Source organism: Camelus dromedarius, chromosome 7 (genome assembly GCF_036321535.1).
Source record: "Camelus dromedarius isolate mCamDro1 chromosome 7, mCamDro1.pat, whole genome shotgun sequence".
Lineage (NCBI taxonomy): Eukaryota > Metazoa > Chordata > Mammalia > Artiodactyla > Camelidae > Camelus > Camelus dromedarius.
The window spans coordinates 77,568,306-77,590,745 of NC_087442.1; the positions used below are offsets into that span (position 1 = coordinate 77,568,306).

General features: G+C 39.9%; 1 long non-coding RNA gene across 1 annotated transcript in view; it reads right to left on the reverse strand.

The window, feature by feature from the left end:
* The window catches only part of LOC135321764 (uncharacterized), a 208,035-nt gene extending 187,750 nt beyond the window's left edge, over nucleotides 1-20,285 (reverse strand). The window contains exon 1 of the long non-coding RNA XR_010381796.1: nucleotides 20,074-20,285. This is a non-coding gene — a long non-coding RNA (uncharacterized LOC135321764). The remainder of the gene's footprint in view (nucleotides 1-20,073) is intronic.
* Nucleotides 20,286-22,440: the final 2,155 nt, after the last annotated feature.

Genomic DNA, 22,440 nt, shown 5'->3' on the forward strand with positions numbered 1-22,440 from the left:
ACAGCAGACTCCAAATCACTACTGATTAAACAAATGCAAAGTAAAACGTGAGCTCCTTTTCACCATCAGATAAGTAAATACTGGTACTGCCCAGAGTTGGTGATAATTGAGGGAAAGAACGCTCTATCACAATGTTGAAAACAGATTAAGTTGGTAAATTCGTGCACGGTATTTTGTCAAAATTAAGAAACTGAAGACAGCATCTGTTCTCTGGCCCAGCAAGTCCAATCCAAGAATTCATCCTTCGGAAATTATTGCACAAGTGCAGAAAGACTTACGGGCAAAAACAGTTGCCAGCATTCTTTGTAACAACCAAAAATTGGAAACAACCTAAAAGCCCCTCTCAGTAGCAGCCTGATTAATTAAATCACATCCATACAAGGGACTGCAGAGAAGCCCTTGAAAAGGTAGATCAAAATCTGTTGACAACCAAGTAGACTTATAACTGCTAAGAGGAGACACAAGGTGGTTACAGGACAGTATTACTTTACAGTTATATTCCAGCTAAAATATAGCTTTGTGTATGCATTAAAGGCTGAGAGATATACTCATACCAAACTATTAATAGTGATTTTTTTTTTAACCTTTGCATTCATTTTCCCTCTTGGATTTTGGGGGATTTGACCTTCTATTATCTGAATTTCTTGACAAGAGGAAAAAATTAAGTCTTTCATTTTGGGGGAAAAAGTGCTATCTGCATGATAATCGTATCCTTTAGCTTATATCAAGCCTCACTAAAAGCTCAGAAATTTTCTCAAAGGGAAAATAATCACGTGAAGTCAATAATTATCAAGCACAGGCATCAAAGAAAGTAGTTGTTGAAACTTCTTGGCATAAAGATGACAATGTCAAAGCTTCCTGTTTTATCTAATGACACTGCCTGATTGTGACTGTGATACACTAAGGCGCCCGGATCCATCCCCTAAAATGACAATGCTTTTGGAGCAGGAGGGCCTCCAGGGATGCTATCTCTTCAATCACTATGGGATGCCTTGCCTGGCCCAGTTCTCGGCTCTGCAAACCTGTGCAGCCCGTGTGGCCATGCTGAGCTCTCTAGCACACAGTTAAGGCTCCCCTTGGAGGTGCAAACTGCTTCATTTTCACTTCTCATGAATGTCAGATTTTCCCCCTAAGCATTCACTCATTAGTACAGCTTAGTTCTCATTGCCTGCTGCTTTGGTAAGAATTTTCTCTTCTGGGAGCTGGGCTCTGAGTCTGGGTTCATAATGCACATATCAATCTAACTTGGAAGATGTAATGGGGACAGGGACCTACCAAGGAACATAAAATCCACTTGCAGCACTTCTCTGTATCTCACAGCAGATGGACAGTCATCTGAGAACTTTTATACTCAGAGCATTGAGCTCCGAATTCTTTTGATTACACTTAAGAGTTAAAATGGGCCCCTACTATCTGCAGAGAGGTACCTACCATTACCCCCACCATTTCCAGCCACATACAAGGTTTGTTGGCTGAGCAGCATCTCCCACCACTAGATGTAGAACACCAGCTCTTAGGGACCAGGATGGCCTCCCACCCAGCAGCTGTCCTTTGTATCATTACCAAGCACCTGTGCTACAAAACAACTGGCCCTGTGACTACTGAGGGCTTCCGCTGGGGAAATCCCGAGGCCACAAACCACTGCCAAACCCCTGACCTCTCCAAGGCTCTGTTCTCTCTATCTTATGGTTCTGGAAATCAGAAAAGACAATTATTCCTTTTGGGAGCACCTCCTTGCTTAGACAATAATTGCTCATAATGGCAGAGCAGTCTGCAGTTTTCATTGGGTAGATGGTTTTGACACCTCTAATTTATAGAGATTTAAAGGAATCTGAGACTTGAGAGATCCTAGTGGAAATGCGGAGTACACATGTGTAGCTGTAGATGTGCTGTGGACTGAAAGCCAGCAACTTGGGTATAATCTATTTGAGAGTCTGAGCAAGATGCTACAGGAGCAGTTTGGAGCAGATGACGCAGTCAAAAGAGTAGTTAAGTGGCTTTGGCTTTGGCACTAAACCATCCCAAATTCAAGCACTGGCTATCAACTGAAAAAATTGTCTAGTCTCTAAATTTCAGCCCTTTCCTCTATAACTTGGGAGGACAGCAGTACCTCATTTGCAGAATTACTGTGCAGATGAAATGAAATAATGGAAGTGAAGCAGTAAGTAAATGTCTGGCTCTACATTACTGTTATCAATAAACGAAAGCTGTCATTTCTATGCTACTTTTCAAGGAAGGCTGATGAATCTTGAGAAATCAAAATGAAAAGTTTAATGGCATCATTCTTGAAGTGTGACTCTTAGGAGTACTTTCAATGATGGAAATCTTAACAACTTTCTAAGTATGGTGTCTTCCAAGTAGGACTTCAAAGGAGGAGAAATAATTTATATTCTATGTCAACATCAGATACCAAGGAAATCTATATAGCATCTTTCTCTGATGAGTTATTCTAATCAATGCAAATCAGTCCTTGGGTTCTTCTGGGCCTAAGGCAAGTTAGACAAACTAGAATCAACTGGCAAGGCTACTAACTCCTATTTACTTTTTTTCCATCAGCTTTATTGAAGATTAATTCACATAAAATAAGATTCACCAATTTGAATGTGCAATTTGATGAGTTTTGACAAATGTCTATACCCATGTATCTACCACTATAATCAAAACAAAGAACAGCTCCATCCTTCAAAAGTTCTCTTGAGCCTCTTTGTAATCAATTCCCTCCCATCTCTCCACTGAAATTCTTTCTCTAACTATAGTTCTGTCTTTCCTAGAATTTTATATAAATGGACACATACAATCTGTGGTCTTTTGTACCTGGCTTCTATCACATAGCATAATGCTTGTGAGATTTATCTATGTTACCTAATAATATATAATTTAGGAAGGCTCACTTTCTGGACAGATTTGCTGTAGTTCGTTCTAGAGCCAATAAAAAACAAAACAAAACAAAACAAAAAACCTTTCTCTCCCGCTCTCTCCCTGCAAACCAGCTTTCCTCCTATTGGTTGAGCAGGTAACGAAGGAGGGCTGCCTCTCACCTCTCCTCTGGTTTGATGGCCTAGTTGAAACCTCTGGCATCTTTGAGGTCCAATTAAATTGGATTGAAGGCTATGATTGGCTCAGCTTTGGTCAGGTGTCTACTTCAAGGCCACAATTATGATCAGGGAGGTGGGGTTACATGGTGAAAACATGGCTGCCAGGATTTACCCCTACTACACTGGAAACAAGGGCCAGATAACAGGCTAACATTCTGAAAGTCTTCGCCCATGAATGGAGAAATGTAGGTATAGAAACATTTTGGCCAAATTCTCTGCTTCAGTATTTTTTTTTTTTTTTTTGCATCTTAAAAACATTTTGGCTAAGTTCTCTTGCTTGAATATTTTTTGTATCTTACAAAATATACCCAAAGACATTCGACTGTATTCACATTGTCTACATAGACTAATTTTTCAGTAGGACACAACTGCCCAATCCAAACATCACTATTGTAATAGAAAAGAACAAATCTGACTCCATATTAGTTCTGTTCCTTTGACTTTAACCCTGTGCTCTGTTTCCTAGGCTTAGTCTTGCTGGTTCTGCACCTTTTGTAAAAGAATGTTGCCTATAGCCTGAAGTATACAGGATAGCCTATTCTCAAGGCTCTAACCTTAAGAAAATAACACTTTTCCATTCATATAAAGATGACAAGTTGCAGAAGAGAAGAGAACGTTTGTTTTGTTGGAGGTTTATAGGGACACCATGATCTGAAACACGTAAACAGCTGCAAGAACAAAGGATTCCAAGAACAGAGAATTCCTATACCAAGAAGTTTGCAACAACTAAGTGTACTCTCTGCCCTTTTGTATAAAAGGAGCCTGAATTCTGACTTGGGGAAGATGGTTCTACAGGACACAAGTCTGCCATCTTCTCAGTCTGTTGGCTTTCTGAATAAAGTCGCTATTCCCTGCCCCAACACTTCATCTCCAGATTTTACTGGGTTAGTAAGCAGAACGGTTTTCCAGTCAGTAACACTATCATTCATTAGTACCCATCCCAGTAACAGAGAAGAAAAGCAATTCAACCAAATAGAGTTAATCTTCCCTATCTTTCACTTCACAAATGAACCCAGGTCATCTACTTTTCTCCTGCCATGTATGTAGGTGACGTTCACTGCAGGGAACATAAAAAATGATCTCGGCTATGTGGGTGTGTTTCATGCAAACACCCTTCTTGGCAGCTTCTGACTTCAAATGAGAACTCCAAGCACTAGCAGGCACGTTTTGTGCTTAATACATTTAAGAAAAAAGAATAGAAGTTACACTGTTTCCCTGGAAACCTTTTCTAAAGAAACTTGCACAGGCATCTTCTCAAGAAGCAGCTACTGCAGCTTGGGAATTCTTCCATCTAGTAAAAGGTCAAGTCCAGGGCTTCTCTGTTGTAGCTCTAGGAGCAGTGACGGGCTTATTTTGCTGAAGGTTATTTAGTGTCATGTCTTTCTTTATCAGCTGGTTCTAAGAGAAAAATTTGCCCAGGTAGCTTTTGGCATCTTTTGAAGCATTTGCAAGTTCTGGCTTACCAAAGGGAAGCGGAGGAAGTCCTGCAGTGTATATCAGAATGGGTGGTGGAGATTCCTCCACAGGGAACAAGTGGAGATGGCTCACTGATTATTATCAGTAGTTTGAACCTGAATTCTCAATGCACTCATGTTCAGATTAGAATAAAAAATAGAAAAGAGCTATGCATATTTATTATCAGGAATTTTTCAATAGCTGTGATCTTAAGAGATTTCTTGGATAAGGTTACACACACACAAAATCAACCTATCTGGTTTGCAGAATTTTAGGAAATTATTGACATCTTGATTCGCAGAGTGTCATGGGAGTGAGGCCGAGAATGATTTCCACTTGGTTTAAAGGGATATTATGAACCGTGAGGCTTATACAAGTAACTCCTCCTTCCACTGCAACATCTCACAATCCTCTTCTTGTTTCCTCCTCTTCCCATCTCTGCAACAAGGGTTGTTATCAGGAGGAAATTAGCCTGCCTCTTTAACCTTTGCCTCTAATTTAAGGATGCTTATCTTGGGAAGTCCATGTTATTTCTCCCTTGGGAATTCTTGACACTTTAAGGCATCAGCTCAATATCTTGGTTTCAAGGTCATCCCCCATGTCCAACATCAAAAGAACAAATGAAAATCAAGCAAATCACAAAGGAAAAGAGGGTCATTCTAAGACATGAAAGAGACTGCATAACTATTTGATAGATCAGCACAGGCAGTATAACTGTAACACTGATTAGTCTTGGATTGACAGGAGAAAGAAGTATTAGCCAGAAAAGCACTTATTCCAGACTCCCTTACTAAACAAGGTCTCTAAAATCATATCCCATTTCCACTTGAAGTCATCCCCAATGCTTAGGATGTTCTGAGGTTCAAGGCTGAAAGTACCTGATTTGCTTTCAAGATAACGTCCTTTCTCTTTCAATGTGATTATTAATTATTTATGTGCCAGGAACCATGGGAAATGTTTGGAATTCAGAATTAACAACAGACAATTTCTTCAGAGACAGAATAATTAAATCCCCTATCTCTATCTTTTCCTGGCTCACTTTTAGGAAAAAAAATCATCTCGCCTAATTAATCTGGATAAACTAGTATTCAGGAAAAACTTTCTTGAATAAACTTGGCTTTTTACATTTTCTAAAACACAGAGCTCAAATTCTTTTAATGTTTATCACTAGTGGGTGAATGATTGTTCTTTCCTGGCCTTTGCTCTTCTTAGAAAGAAAATGGGGCCAGCAAACCAAATTAACATAGGATTTGTGTAAGCAAGAACTACCATCAGCTCACCTGCAAAGTCCAACAAAGGCTCATCGTTTTGTTAGTGGCTATACCCTCTAAATTCAAATCCTCTGTTTCTGCAAATCACAAGTAAAATATGCCATTGATTCATAACTAAAAGCTACATTCCCTTTCCTCAAATTTCCTGGAATGCTCTTAAAATTTTATATTTATCTTGGTGAAATATGTAGGGCATATTTTGAATTCTTGGAATATTTTGTCTTCACCAAGTATGTCAGTTGACTTGAGAATATTTTAAGCTGCAGAACAGAATCAAAGATTCCAGAATGTCTAATTAATTGGGCTAAATAATCAAATGACTGATCTTGCAATAACTAGAATTTCTAGGATCTAAATGTATTCAGATTTTAAAAAATAATCTCATGAACTTTCCTGAGACAACCACAAAATATACAGTGGATACCTGCAGACCTGGGAGTTCAACTACTGAAGGGCAACTCTCAAGGTTCATGGTGTGTATTAGCTGATCCTTTTTTTTTAAGGAAACCAACCCTGAACCCAAGCTTTGAGGCTCAAGTAAAGAGTTGAGGCATTTAGCTAATGAATGAGTCTTTCTGACCCATCATACCCATATCTCCACAATCCTTTTGGGTGTCGATCAAAAGTATACACAGGTGTGATGTCAGTATCACTTTTTTGTTGCTTTGCATGTTTAGTAGTTGTCTATGTTATGTTTTATGGTTGGAAAGTCCATTTATTCACTTGTGCACCCCAAAGTTACTATGTGTTAGTCACTGGAGATTCTGTAGTGAACAAATACAGGGAAAGTCCCTTTTCTCATGGACTTACATTGTATGGTGCAGACAGACAGTAAACAAATGAGATAATTACAGATTGCAATGTGATTAAGGAGATAAACTAGGTGATACATTACCAAGTAAATGCAGGAGGACAACCATGCAAAGATGGGTCAGGAAAGGCCTTCTGGGGAATTAACATCTGAGTCAAGCCTTGAAGAAGAAAATTAGGGTACCAGCTCTTAGTTAATTATTAGCTGTTGGTGGAGAAAATTAAGTACATATAGAAATAGACAATGCTATTCACCTTTCCCAGGGGTACTTAAGCATCAAAAGCCATCTATGGGATGACTATGTATGTTTAAATGACTTTGCATTATGCATCTGCTTTTTGACGAGAAATTTCAGTCCTTGGGACAAAACAAAGACACTGCTTGGGCTATAATATTTCATTAGCACAATCTACTTAGAACAAAAGTATTTCTTATAGCTGTTTTCTGCTACCAGTGTTAAGTTTACTTTAGAGCAAAAATCAAATGTACAAAATTCAATTGTATTTCTATACACTTGCAATAAACAATCGGAAAATGAAATAAAGAAAAAAATTTGACATCCAAAAGAATAAAACACTTAGGAATATATTTAACAAAAAACTGCAAAACTTATAGTCTGAAAACTATAAAACATTGTTAAAGATCATCTAAATAAACAGAGATGCATCCACGTCCATGGAACAGAAATTAGCACTGTGAAGGTGGCAACACTTCCCAAATTAATCTACAAAATCAACACAACCCTCATGAAAATCCCAGCTGACTCTGGTTGTAGAAATTGACAACTTGATTCTAACATGGAAATACAAGGGATCCGGAATAACTAAAACAATTTCAAGAAAGAAAAACCAGGTTGGAGGACTTGCATTTTTCAATTTCAAAACTTAGTACAAAGGTACAGTAATCAAGACCATGTGATGCTGGCATAAGAATAGACATATACATCAATGGACTAGAATTAAGAGTCCAATTTAAAAATGGGCAAAAGATCTGAATAGACTTTTCAATAAAGAAAATATAAAATAGTCAATAAGCATGTGAAAAAAATGCTCAACATCATTAGCCATCAAGGAAATGTAAATCAAACACACAATGAAATACCACTTCCTTCCCACAAGGATGGTTATAATCAAAAAGAGAATAATGAGTGTTGGTAAGGATATAGGGAAATTGAAACCCTCATACACTACTGGTGGGAATGTAAAATGGCACAGCTGCTTTGGAAAACAGGCTGACACTTCCTCAAAAGATTAGTCATAGAGTTACCATATGCCCTGGCAATTTCACTCTTAGGTATAAATCAAGAGAAACCCTGCCTATATTAAACACTAGTACTAAATGTTCATAGCAGCATTATTCATAATAAGCAAGAATTAGAAACAATACAAGATTCACCAATTGATGAATGGATTTAAATGTGGTATACAAAGGAATATTATTCAGCAATAAAAAGAATGAAGAACTGTTATATACAGCATGGAGGAACCTTGCAAACATTATACTAAGTTTATGTGAAAGAAACTAGTCACAAAAGGCACATGTGTAATGATTTCATTAGTATTAAATGTCCAGATTTGGCAAATCTATAGAGACAGGAAGTTGATTAGTGGTTACCCAGGCCTGGGGTGGGGAGTGGTACGCAGGAAACAGAGAGTGATTAATCATGGTATGGGGTTTCTTTTTTTTTAAAGTGATTTTTTAAAATTTAACTCTTACTTTTTATTGACGTACAGTTGATTTACAACGTTAGTTTCAGGTGTACAGCAAAGTGACTCAGTTATACATATACATACATATGTATATTTTCATGAGGTTTCTTTCTAAGGTGATGAAAATGTACTGAAATTGCCTCTGATGATGGTTACACAACTCTGTTAATATACTAAAGTTATACACTTTAAATGGGTAAATTGCATGGTATGTGAAAATCTCAGTAAAACTATTATATTAAAAATAAATAAATCAGAGACAATACCAGGAAACATCAGTGTTCTTGTCTTTGAACTTTAACATCAGAAGAGTCAACAACAATTTATTAAGTCAACTTACCTATCTTGTTTTTAGGTGTGACCTCTGTGTAATAACAATAGATGAAAATCTGTTCTGTTCACTGGCCCTTAAGAAAAGGAGCATTCATCAGGTTCTTCAATAAACTATCCCAGCTCTGACAACAACTCTGTGAATCAACAGTCTTCCCTAAGACCAACTTCATGAGAGATTTTAGACTAAGATTAATCTCCCCTGGGGAGAAAGATTAATATAGTAATTACTATGTTTCCTATTTTTCTGGTGTTTGTCTTCCTACTCTAGAACTATGACTCCGGTACCAATATATTATGCCTCTGCTCTGTTGGTCTTATCTCAGGCTTGGTTCTTTATTGCAGACACTGAGTAAAAGTCTCACCTCTAAATTGAAGACAAGAGTAATGTCGTACAGATGAGTAACCTGCTTTCATTTCTCCCTGTTGTTATTCCTAAAATGAGATTATCTGATCCTTTCCATTTCATGGGATACTGTTAGCAGATACAGAGACCCCAAGTTGGAAAGCGTACCAAACAGGTGGTCAAGCCCCACCAAATGGTGGGTCCTTGCCTGTTGGTAAAGAATTCTCAGTAGAGGCAGAAGGACAAAGTGGGGGGGGGGGGGGGGAATAAGAGTTGCTTTATTGCCCAGAGAGAGAAGGAAAAAAGCAAAAAAATAAATAAATAAATAAAGACACTAGAGTGGGGAGCCATCAGCCCAGTGGCCGGTCAAGACAGCTCCAGCCCCAAATCGGGCCACAAGGTCTTTTATTGGACGGCTCTGCCATCATGACCTTCACTCAGGTGGTGAAACAAACTCTGGTGGGAGAAAGAAGAAAGAAAGAGATACCAGGGTATGTCCTTGGGATCAACGCAGCAGTTGTGGCGTGATGTATGGCTACATCCTTGGAATCAAAGTGCTGGCTCTGGGATGAGGGGAACAACCTGTTTTTCAACAGCCTGGCATTTTCTTTCCCTTGTTAATCAGCCAGGGTCAGTAAGCTGCCTCCTCACCTCTCTCAATCCTGTGTGATAAATGAATCACATACAAAAGTAAAAGTATTACCTAATAGCAATAGCATAGTTTTTAAAAATGATTTGATATTAATGACTATTTTACAGCTTTGCCAAACCCAAAAGATCCTTTTCTTCTTTCCACGGGTGCTTCTAAGTGCCTTAATTGAAGTGCCTACTCTTGGCCTGATACCTTCCTTGGGCGCTTTAGTATCAGCAGATTTTAAGATACCACAGCCTTCAGAAAATCTGAAACCAGTGACTGGAGACTGTGAGGAAAAGGGCTGAAAAGATAGCTCTTGGGGGAGGAGAGCTCTCTAAGAAGGTAGAAAGGAGGACGAGAAGAATGGTGGGTAAACATTAACATGAGGCTTTTAATTTCGGGTTCTATCAGTTGTCTTCTACCCAGCTTATTTAGATGGTAGCCTGCCCTCAGGTTATCCTTTACATTAATCGTCTCCAAACCTGTCCTACAGCATTCTGGCTAAGGTATTCCTCACCTGGAACCATTCTATAAAGGATCATGGAATAATTTTTCTTTTTTGTTGTAGTACCATCAGGTACAATATGTCAATTCTGGTGTACAGCACAATGTCCCAGTCATGCATATACATACATATATTTGTTTTCTTTTTTTTTTCATTAAAGGTTATTATAAAATATTGAACATAGTTCCCTGTGCTATACAGCAGAAATTATTTTTTAATCTATTTTTATATAAAGTGGCTAACATTTGTAAATCTCAAACTCCCAAATTTATCCCTTCCCACTCCCTATTCCCCCATAACCATAAGATTGTTTTTGCTATGTCTGCAAGTCTTTCTGTTTTGCAGATGAGTTCATATAGTGTCCTTTTTTGTCTCTTTTTTTTTTAGATTCCACATATAAGTGATATCATATAGTATTTTTCTTTCTCTTTCTGGCTCACCATACTTAGAATGATGATCTCTAGGTCCATCCATGTTGTTGCAAATGACATTATTTTATTATTTTTTATGGCTGAGCAGTATTCCTTTGTATAAATATATCACAACTTCTTTATCCAGTCATCTCTTGATGGACATTTAGGTTGCTTCCATGTCTTGGCTGTTGTATATAGTGCTGCTATGAACACTGGGGTGCATGTATCTTTTTGAATTAGAGTTCCCTCCAGATATATGCCCAGGAGTGGGATTGCTGGATCATAGGGTAAGTCTATTTTTAGTTTTTTGAGGAATCTCCATACTGTTTTCCATAACAGCTGCACTAAACTACATTCCCACCAGCAGTGTGGGAGGGTTCCCTTTTCTCCATAACCTCTCCAGCATTCATCATTCATGGACTTTTAAGGATCATAGAATAATTGTAACTTATTTTAATGCAATAAGAGCTTGCCACACTAAACTAGCCTTTTCCCCAGATTATGTTGTGCTTAATTTGTGTTTATTTTCAGATTTGTATGCTGATGGGATCCTAGTTTCCTTAAAATTGTGACATTTTTGTCTTTAAGTTCCATTTCAGCCCAATGATTACTGAATACTCCATGTCGCTCTGGGGGTTAAGAAGGTATCTCAGATACAACTCTCAAGGATCTTCAAGTCTAACGAGGGGATGAAGGGCACAAATAGCTTTGAGATGCAGCAGAGCAAGACAAGTGTCAGCCACCAGCTTTGGTATTTAGTTGATGATTTCCTAAAGCTCCCCTTCCACGTTTAATTCCCAGTAGTTCCTAAGAATTTGAATAAGACTCAACTATTAAACAATCATCCCAGTATGAGGTCTTCTACTCACTGTTACGTATCATTTTCTCCAGTTTGCTGTCCTTGTTAAAAAAAAACACTCAAGCCCTCTAATGTATGTTCTAGCACTTAGATCTCTTTTCAGTGAGAGATTTGCATCCTCTAAAAGAAAGAACCATGATAAGCCAGAAAAGCAGAGGAAGCTTTCAAAAATAAGCCAGAGACTCCTGCAGAAAACTATTTAATTCTCTATCATCTTAAAAGATCCAGGTGTTGTTAGATTCCCTCAACAGTTGGATCTTTCTTTAGCTAGCTCTCACCAAAACACAGGTAATACTAACATCTTAAAAATCTGCTAATGTTATGTGTAAATATTTGACACTCTCACAAATGTAAAACTCCCAACTCCCTTTCCAAGAAGTTTTACTCATGGAATTAATGGCGTGTTCTCTCAAAGCAAACAGTGAGGTTTCTCTCTGGGAGCGTTACAGAAAAACATTTTATTTTAGAAGATGGTTATAAAGATTCTTAATCCTCTGGGTGTGAATGCCATCTATTTGCAGCATATGTCATATCTGTTATATTTTCTCATTTTCTTCTAATGCTTCAACTACTAATACCGCAACTTAATATCATATCCACTGTTAAGCCTGAAAGTTTAGGCTTTGATAGACCAACCAGCTAAAGCTCACTGATAACTCTGACTGCCCAGCAGGTCTATGAACCTGTTAAATATTTCTTAGTTGCACTGATATGGCAAAAACCCCTGATCCTGCATGAATTCACCTCTGTCTCTTATGGCAGGTTGATTCTGCCCCCAAGAAGTTTTACTCAAGTTTATTTGCTCATATTCAAAATCCCTACATAGACATAGGTTGCTTCTCCAAGAGCAGACAACAGAACATAAAACAAGCAAGCAAACAAAGAAAGAAAGCACTGCCCACATGATGTAATTCAGAGGATTCACCAAATATATCAGCCATGACGCCTGTCCCACCACAGTCCAAGCTAGGGAGCTGTTCTTTGTTCCAAGAGACCATGACCTCGCCTGAATATAGCCAAACATGAGCCAAACCGCTTGTATAGTGACATCTGATGTATCCTGGCATGGAAAGTTGATGAATCCTTAGTCTTAAAATTTTAACTAAGAAATACTGAGAAGATAAGGGCATAAGGACTTCACTCTCTCGGTTTCTCATGTTCATAATGGGAATGGTAGTAAAAGTATTTACAACACAGCAGAGATTAAATTAATCAATAATAGTAAAGCACTCAGAACAAGATCTGGCACTTAATAACCATGTAATAAATGCATTGTCATCATCAGCATAATTATCATTATTTTGAGGAGTTATCTTCTTCTCAAAAACCTTCCATAAGAATGCATATGTAATAATATGTATAATAAGCTGAAAAATAAAAGGAATAAGGGATGACTAGCCCTACCAGATATGAAAATAAAAAATAAAGCCACTTTAAATAAAATGATACAGGATTCATGTAGAAAAAAGCAGATATAAATTGTTCCTAAAACTGACCCGAATATATGTGGAAATTCAGTGTATGATAAAGGTGATATTTCAAAGTAGTGGAAAAAATTAAATTATTAGTAAGTGTTTTTACAACAACTCACCATCTACTTGAAAAACATAAGGTATAATCTCTAACTCATTCTTATAGCAAAATAAATTCTAGATGGGTCAAAGATTTAAATGCAAAAAAATAGAAGTAATGGAAGAAAATATGGATGAATATCTTTATAATATTGGGGGATATTGTTCTAAGATGAAACAAGATTCTGAAGGCATTAAAAATTCCTATAATTAAAAGCAAATGTTTGGGGGAAAAGTTAGAAGCAAATGTTTCAGGGGGAGAAAATCCTGAAGTCAAAAGACAAAGAACAAATAGAGAGAAATACTTGCAATGCAAAAGAAAGTCTAAGGACTAATTTCCATCAAACACAAAGAGCTTTTAAAAATCAGTAAGAAAGAAGTTGAACTTTCAATTGAAAAATGGACAAAGGGCATAAAAATGATGAATACAGAGAAAATATTTAATTTCTTTGTAATTCAGTAAGTACAAATTTAAAAAAAAAACTTAAATATCAATGTAAAACTGTCAGATTAGCTAAGACTTCATTTATAACAATCAGTGCTATACAGGAAGTGGGAAAAACTACTTGATTCACTGCTATTAGGGTAATTTTATCACATAACTTCAATCAGAAATTCCCCATCATCCAGCAATTCTATTTCTACATACTTGCACAAAAAGGCAAGAGATGCAAAAATGCAAAGATGTTCACTGCAACATTGTTCCTAAGAACAAAATACTGGAAACTATCTAAATGACCATTAATAAGCACCGATTAAACACAGTCCATACACTAGAAAATTTTACAGTCGTTAACAAAATCAAGGGTAGATGTATATACTACAGTGTACTGACATGGAAAATGTCCAAGATGTATTTTTAGTGGAAAAAAACAAAATATTATTGCGAACCCATTTATGCATTTTGATATGAATATAAATATGCATGATATACTCCATTTCTATACTCATATTTGCGTAATATACATACACTTTCAAATACACGAGTGAGACATACTATGCATATACAGATAATAAATGAGATGTATTCTGCATATTTAGTAGTAATGCTAGTAGAAGCAGTAGCAGCTGCAGCAGTGTGTGTGATGGTGGTGTTCGTATACACTTCGAGAGGGTCTGTGGGGTATACTCCCAACTGCTAGCCTCCGCGGAGTGGGAAGGTGGGATGGAAAGGAAGGCAGTCAGGAAGGAAATCAAGAAGAACCTTTACTTTTTACTCTTATATTACACATTTCAGTGCTTTAGAATATTTTTATAGTGAATCCATATTATTTTTATAATTTTAAAAACTCAAAGTTAATTTTTAAAATCCTGCTATGGCTTCTTATGGCCAAAAAATAAAGCCCAAACTCCTTAGCCCATCAAAGGCTGCCATGATGTGTTTCTAACCTACCTCTCCCTTTCAGCCTCGTCTGCTATAAACAGAACTGCCTTGCCCTTCCTCTTTGCTCTCTTTACCCTCTTGGTGATAGTCTGCCTGTCTGCTCTCAGAGCCACCACCTGCCTCTCTCCCTTTGCGCTGTTATCACAGGAAACTACGTTTCCCAAGCTCCCTTGCCCTTCTGGATTGAGTTGGCCAGTAGGAGTCTGGGGAGAATACTGGAAGGTAAGAACTGGGAAGAAGACCAAGTATTTCTCCCTCTCTCTCGGTTTCCGATCACCCTCTGGTGGTGTCCCCGGCTCCCATGGGACATCTTCTTTCATGGCCCTAGTGCCTGTAGGCAGGTCTATTGGGATTGCTGCCCCTGCAATATAGTCCCAAATCCGGCTCTGGTAACATCACTCTTTGTCCCTCCAGCTAGAGGAGAGGTAGCAGCTTCCTGCTATTGCTCAATTTGGAGCTGCCTCACCACCTCTGTTTGACTTTTTAGCTCTTCCATTGGCCATGTAATCAATTCTCTGCATTAAATTTCCTCCTTTTGAAATACCTAAAGTGCTGTGTGTTTTCTGGACTGAATATGATGCACTCTTTCCTCTTTCCACAGTAGTAAAAAATGAACAGTCTATCCTACTTTACTGCAAATAAGCACACGAGTACTCCAGTACCGCTGGGCTTTTGTTCAAGGAGTTCCCTCAGCCTGGAATGCCATTCTTTTCCTTGTCTTTCAATCAAAAACTTACTCATCCTCTAAAGCTCAGCTCAAAGCCTATCTTCTCCAGGAATCTTCCTCTAAGTCTCACACATATTCACCCCCCTCAGCCTGCCTTCCAACCACATCGAGAGAGCAAATAGATGATTTCAATGCACTTGGTGTCAAGTATTGAAGAAAACAGTGACAGGCGACATCTTAGGCCAATTAACTAACATCTTACAGGCCACTGGATTATCATTTCTTTCTATTTTGAAAAGCTGAGAAATAGTCACCTCATCATAGACCCCTCCCTAACCACTCTAATAAATAATGCATCCTTTTCTGAGTAGTCAGAATTGCCAGTAAATTCCAAAATGCTTTGTTTTATTTTTTTAATGAGCTCACTTTGCATTTAAGTGCCTTTTAATATACCCTTTCTCTTTAGTTTGGCAATAAATGGCTCCACATTCTCGCTCTTGTTCAATGAAGGTTCTTTACAAAAGCAGTACCAGTCAAAGTGCATAGTCATGTGCATCCTGTCCCAGCCTGTAGATGCATTTGCAGAAACCAACCCCCAGGGGTCAGAATTAACAAACTGGAAGTGGAATCAGGTTTAGTTATTAGCTCAAGAACCCTCAGCTCTGGTTCCCTGGAGAGTAACTACTTATGTGTTGTGAGAAATTGGGGTTTTCCCCAAAGAATTTTTGACTCCTCTTCACCTTGTGATATAGGAGTAGGTCTGAATGAAAAAGGGAGAAGACAATGTCAAAACCATGGTCAGTAGGCTAATGAACCTTTCATATAGTGCACCAAAATGTTCCTGATTTGACAATTTTGAGAACTATTTTAAGTCTTTCCTAATCTTTTAGCAAGGAAGAATGTTCTTTTCTGATTTGCCAAGTTAGAACAAATAGCCCCTATATTCACACTGATGGAATTCTTCCTCCTTGTCACAAAACCACAATATGTATCATTTTAGAAAAAAAAAGTTATACTACATATATTTAAATTATAATTGATAAACACTCTTCAGAAAACCATTTTCACAGATGCACATTTGTATCTGACCTCAGTTTACGGAGGGTGGCAAACACAAACAGTTGAGAAATGTTTAATGTTTAAAATAATTATGGTATTAAAATTTCAGATTAACACTTAATACCTCTTGGTGGATATTCCTATTAGAAAGAGAGTTGCTTCTTTAGATTAGAGTGGAAAATTACTCCCTTGGGAAGAAACAAAATTCCCAGAGATCCTCATCCCCATTGACTTCACTCCTGCCCCACGGAAGGACAAACAGCTAAGGGCACTGTAGGGGTGGGGGGACGACAAGGCCTGCGGCACCAATGTTAACTCAACTTTTATCCTAGGCCCAGCAATCCTACTACCAGCCTTGGACATTACCAACATTGCAGACCTCTCTAATCATCTATCCCTGCCCCATTCTGCTGCTCAAACCCAATTTCCCAGTATTCTCCTCCTTAAGACTGACTGTCAGTTGTCACTCCCCATTTGATGGTAAACAAACCCTTTTATTATTCTTAACCAAGCCAAAGAGGTCCTCTGCTTTGGTGTCCTCTACTGTCCTTGTGTAGAAGGAAACTCCACTCTCACAGAGGCTACCACTTTTCTACAGTTACCTGGGATAAACTGTTCTGTATTTTCAAGCTCTGCTTGTGTGCAGAATTCTACCATTTCCAAATCATGAATACCGTCTTTATTCCCTCACTGTCATTCCCACCTCTGACCTCACTACACATTCACCAAACCAGCCACTTGTGTCACCACCTCCTTCTGCAGGACTTCAATCCCCATGCAAAAGACCATCCATAAACCACCGTAGTCTCATAATACCTTGACCTCTCAAGACCACACCTTGGGTTTAACCATTCCTGTTAGTGAGTCCAAGTTCATACTGCTCACCACATGACAGGCCAGTAAATCCAGAGATGAGTTGTTGGGGCAAGGAATAGCGACTTTATTTGGAAAGCCAACAGATGGAGAAGGAAACATCTTACCGGAGTTAGAATTTAGCCTTCTTTTATACTAAAAGGGGAGGGGATGTGGTTGCTTGCTGCAAACTTCTTGCCATCAGACTCCTTTGTTCTTATAGCTGTTCACATAGGTCAGGTCTGGTGTTCCTGTAAACCTTCAACAAGAGAAAGGTCATTTTCTGTTCTGCAACTTTTTACCTCTATGTGAATTGAGAAGTGTTATACCCTTGAAGGTCAGAGTTTTATGGCTATCCTGTTGTATTTCAGGCTCTAGGCAACATTCTTAACATGTAGCAAAAGCAACAGAATACAAAGGTTAAAGTAAAAGAAACAGATCCAACATGGAGTCGGATTTGTTCTTCCCTGTTAAACTTCCTAGAATTTGTTGCTTAAGCCACCCAGCGGTATTTTTTTACGGCAGCCCAAGCAGACAGAGACAACATCCACTATCAACTTGGCCTCTATATTTGAACTTTTATACTCTACTCTGAAACAATGAGTTTTCGTATGCAAAATTCAGATTCATAATTTTAAGCCCGAAATGTGAAGTCAGATGACCCTTGATGACCCATCCTCTGTGGGTCTGTTTCCTCCTCTGTTATACAGGCACAATTCCTGCCCCGCCAGTCTCACATCATTGCTGTGATGATCAAATACATGTGAACACACTCTGCAAACCTGGAACCGCCAGGAAATGGCAAGCATCATGTGTTCGGACCCCTACTCACCTCTGGAGCCCAGAAGGGAGCAGTTCATTATGAATGTCAGCTTCTTGTTTCCTCTTTTAACGGTAACAAATGGTTACTATAATTCTAGGTGGAATAATTAAATGGGGAAGCACTCAGAAGCAGCAGGAAAATTTCAGGCAGCCTATTCCAGGGAAGTCTCAAGTCAGCCCAGGAGGAAACCATGGAAAACCTGAGCCAGAGAAAGGAAAGTAAAACAAATGCTCATTTTCAAGAAGAAAAAGAGCCAAAACACTAAGAGAACTCTGGCTTCTTTTCCCAAGGCATCAGTCTGTCCCACAAGCAAATGCTCCTTCCAAGGGAAAGAGGGACAGCATCTTCTCTGGCTGTGGGGCTTGGTGAGAGTGTAACAGGGAAGAACAAATCTGACTCCATATCTAATGTTTCTTTTACTTTAACTTTTGTATTCTATTGCTTTGCTACAAGTTGCTCACTAAAGGGATGTTGCCTATAGCTTAAAGTGTATGTAATGACCCATCTCTGGGACCCCTGCCTCCCATGCCTGAGTGTTAAGGTGGATACCTTTGTTTGGCTCACAGGAACCATCCTGACCAGGCTCGCCTATGAATGGCTGCAGGAAAGAAAAAATTAACACATCCCACCTGGAGTCTGGGCAGAACCAAAAAATATTTACAACTTAATCACCTTTTTTACTTTACCTCCTCACCTCCTCCTCTTTGTTCTATAAAAGAAACTAGCATCCAAACCCAGGCAAGATGGTTCTTTGGGACACAAGTCCATCATCTTCTCATCTCAGTCTGCTAGTTTTCCCAATAAAGTCGCTATTTCCTGTCCCAACAGCTTATCTCTCAGTTTAATGGCCTGTCATGCAATGAGCAGTGCACGCTTTGACTCAGTAACAAGGGGAGGGAAGTGTGTATTGGAAGCCTAAGAGAAGAAAAATCACTTGCAGTGAGCATGGGTAAAAATGAAAGGAACCATGAGAGGAAGAAGGCTAACAGCCTGAACTTGGTCTAAAGTAAATTCCGTCAAACATGATGAAACACATGCAATGCACGGAGCAAAAACAGGAGCTCAAGTTCACACATCTGCTAAACCCCAGTTTCTCACCAGAGGATCCCAGACCCAACAGTGCTCACATGGAGCGCTAGCCCCGCGGGGTGGGGTATTGGGGATGCCGCACTGGAGGGTCCACTTCCAAAGCACTGGAGACGCCAAAACCAAAACGTGAGCAAAAACAACTATACGTCAGCACACGCGTGTTCCACTCCCAGATCTGCCGCTTTCAAGTCCAGCCTCTGCCATTATCTACTTTACCTTTGTGGACCTCAGTTTGCTGCTGTATGAAATGGGTTGATAAAACTGGCTCAGCTTGCCTTCCAGGGTTGTGCGAATCCAACAAGTTATAAGAGAAAGCATTTCATCGGTGGAAAGGAATCACACAAGAGTGGTATTGAGTGTAGGTATTTCCATAGCCTTGGACTGGAGCACAGGCGAGATCAATCTGAGCTCTCTTGGGGCCTCCAGGCTGTTCCTTCTAAGGAGAACCACTTGCTTTCTGGCGAGCTGGAGCCGTGGCACGGTGGTCGCGCCCCGGGCTCTCTTTTGGGGCCCTCCTCCCTTTCTTCAGAGCCCTGCCCAGCAACAGCAAACTACAAACCCTCCAGACGCCTGCACTCCCGCCCACTTGCTTCCGCTCAAATCCCTCGTCTCCCTGCTTTCCCATAAAGGGTATCACTCATGGAAAAAACGGGCTTGCTGCAGGGTCCGCTACACAGTCTCTCCCCTCGATGCAACAGAATGATGCCTCTTTCTGAAGCCAGTGGGGGTTAAATGTGTTTACCGTGGCTAGGAGGGGGCAGCGGGCGCAGTGAGAAGTTCCTGTCATGGGCTAGACAGGCACCCCAGGCCTGGAGGGAACCTGGGGGGCCCTTTCAGACCTCCCTCAGGGGCACAGAGGCAGCTGGGTGGGACGGAGGGTCGCAGAGGCGGCTGCGGTCCTGCTGCGCTTCCTCTCCACGCACTCACGCTGCAGCCCCTGTGCACCGCACAGCCCCCCCGGCCCCGTCCTGGCTGAGTGTCGCGGCACCGACCTGTCCGCCTCCCCGGGGGTTGGCGTCACCTCTTCCCGGCCTCCTGCTGGCCCACCTTTCTCGAACCCAAATAGGAACCGAGGACTCCAATGAATTCAGCCACGCAGTACTCACTGTTTTTGTTTTTTTCCCCTTTGTGAGGAAAAAAAAAAACCTTCTCTCCTCACTACCCAGGTGGGCAGCACCGCATTTACCAGGATTTACTCACCAACAGTGTCGCTCCTGCTGAGCCTCCAACTTCAGGGACAGAGGTGAGTTCTGACGAGATGTTTAAGCATTTGAGAGGAAAAGGGGACTTGGCGGCTACTCCATGGTAACAGTGTATTGGAAGTGCTCAAGGCCTGGCAGGTTCACGGACTCGGCTGACGAAGAACACTCTGAGCGCCTTAGGTATCTCTGACGTGCCTGTATTGCGGAGGAGTACACAGGCTTCAATGGCGGTGGTGGAAAAAGTTCCGGCCACCTTGTATATCAAGCCGCCTTATATAACAAAGCGTCTAGACAACCATGGTCGGAGCTAGCCAGTGCGCTTGCGTGGTGCGAGTCAGTTTCTATGACACCACATGGGTACCGCACGTGCGGGATGGTGCAGCTGCGTCGCTGGGTCCTGGATGTCCTGTGAGGAAGCCTGAGTGACTCCATTTTCCTTACGCAGAGTGAACATTTTTATTGCACTTACAATGACCTTTCGTAGCTACATGATTTTATTGGAGCCTCAGAACAACCATATAAGGTTCTGTTCAGATTAGAAATGTGGACCTCACAAAGGTCAACTAACTAGCCCATAAAGAGCCGAGCGGATTAGAGGTGGTCCTGGAGCCTGCGGTTGCTTCTCCTGACTACTTCTCCTCCACAAGTGCTGGACCCGAGGACATCAGGTGTACAGCAGGGTGATTCAATTATACACATACATACATGTATTTTCTTTTCAGATTCTTTTCCATTATAGTTTACTACAAGATACTGAATATAGTTCTCTCTGCTATACAGTAGGACCTTGTTTACCGACCACTCTATTTTAAATCAGACACACACACACCCCTCTGTTCCCACACTCCTCACTCCCCTCTAACCCTGCTCTCTCTACCTTGTCTTTTTCTCCATAGCACTAACCACCTTGTAACATAAGACATCATTTCCTTGGGTCCTACTTTTGTTACTTGTTTTCTGTTCCCCCTAGTTAGAACATAAGCTCCACTGAGTGGAAATCTTTGTTTTATTTGCTGATGCCCAGCCCAATGGCCTGGAACAATCCCTGAGATGTTGTAATGTTCCGTGAAGGCAAGTGGAGTGACTGACGAATGAATTTGCATTTTGTTCGATATGTCCCTGATCTACCAAACATTCAGGATCCCACCATAGACACATACTTCCCGGGGCCCCCAGGGACACCGACTCTGAGCTCAGCACCAGTACCATAACCTCAGCCTTTTTCAGATTTTTTTTTTTTACCTCCTCATCTCAAGCCAAGTCTGACTCTTTGCTGAGAACCTCCCCTCACCTGCAGTCCTCCTACGAAGAGGTGACCTTTTCCCAACTTAGACATGCCACCCCCAGCGGCTCCTTCTGTATCTAGAGTAGCACCTGACTCTCTTTCAGCTCCTCCTTCTTTCCTTTGAAGCTCTTGTTATAACATGCAACCATTTTTTTTAATTAAAACATTTTTAATGGAATATTTTAGTCATATAATAATTTTAAAATTACCTCATATCCTGTAGATTTTACAATTCATTTAAAATACATGTTCATCTTTTTATTGCAATTATGTGCAACAATAATTATTTTAGTGAGTAATCATTGTAATCTTATTATTTGTGTTTAGCATTTTTTTCTACCATAATATAAACATTATCAATGAGATAAAATCTTTTCTCCTTGCTGATAAGGAATAGGGTAGCAACTGATGTTAACAATCATACAGTGATTCCACTTGTCCACTTCAAAGGTTAAAATTGCAGTTACATCTGTATCTTTAATGATAGCCTTTACTAAATGTATATCTGTTATCCAGTAATATAACTTTCCTTTGTTATTGTGATACATGTTTTAAACTTTTTTTTTTACTTTGAGACTTAAAAATCTCTGACAATTATTTGCAGTAGCTCAAAGTTTTAGAGAGGGTAATTTTAGATGAAGAAATAGAGATTATATATAAAGGAAATGATAATGTCCAATTTAAAACTTGTCCATGTTAATTCTGTTGTCCAGAAAGTATGAGTATATGAGGAGAGTTCTAAAGCCATAAGGCAATTGTGTGTTTCAGGACTGTTTTCAAAACGTGAAGTAATTTCTTTGTCCTTTACCTGTCTATGATCTTTCTCCCTCTAGAATATAAGCTCCATGGGGAGAGGGACCACATCTGTCTTCTCTACCACCGCATCGCACTGAACACGCATGACAGAACTCAAGAGATGTGAGGCACAGAGGACGAGGTAAAGAGCTGAGGGGACTGAAGCATCAAGGAGGGCTGGGTTTGTCCCTGTTTATCCAGATCTCCGTTTTATTCAGCTGCACTGGAGGACATGATTCCACTGAGGTGTAGTGTTCCCCCAACTCCTACACTAGACACTGAGCA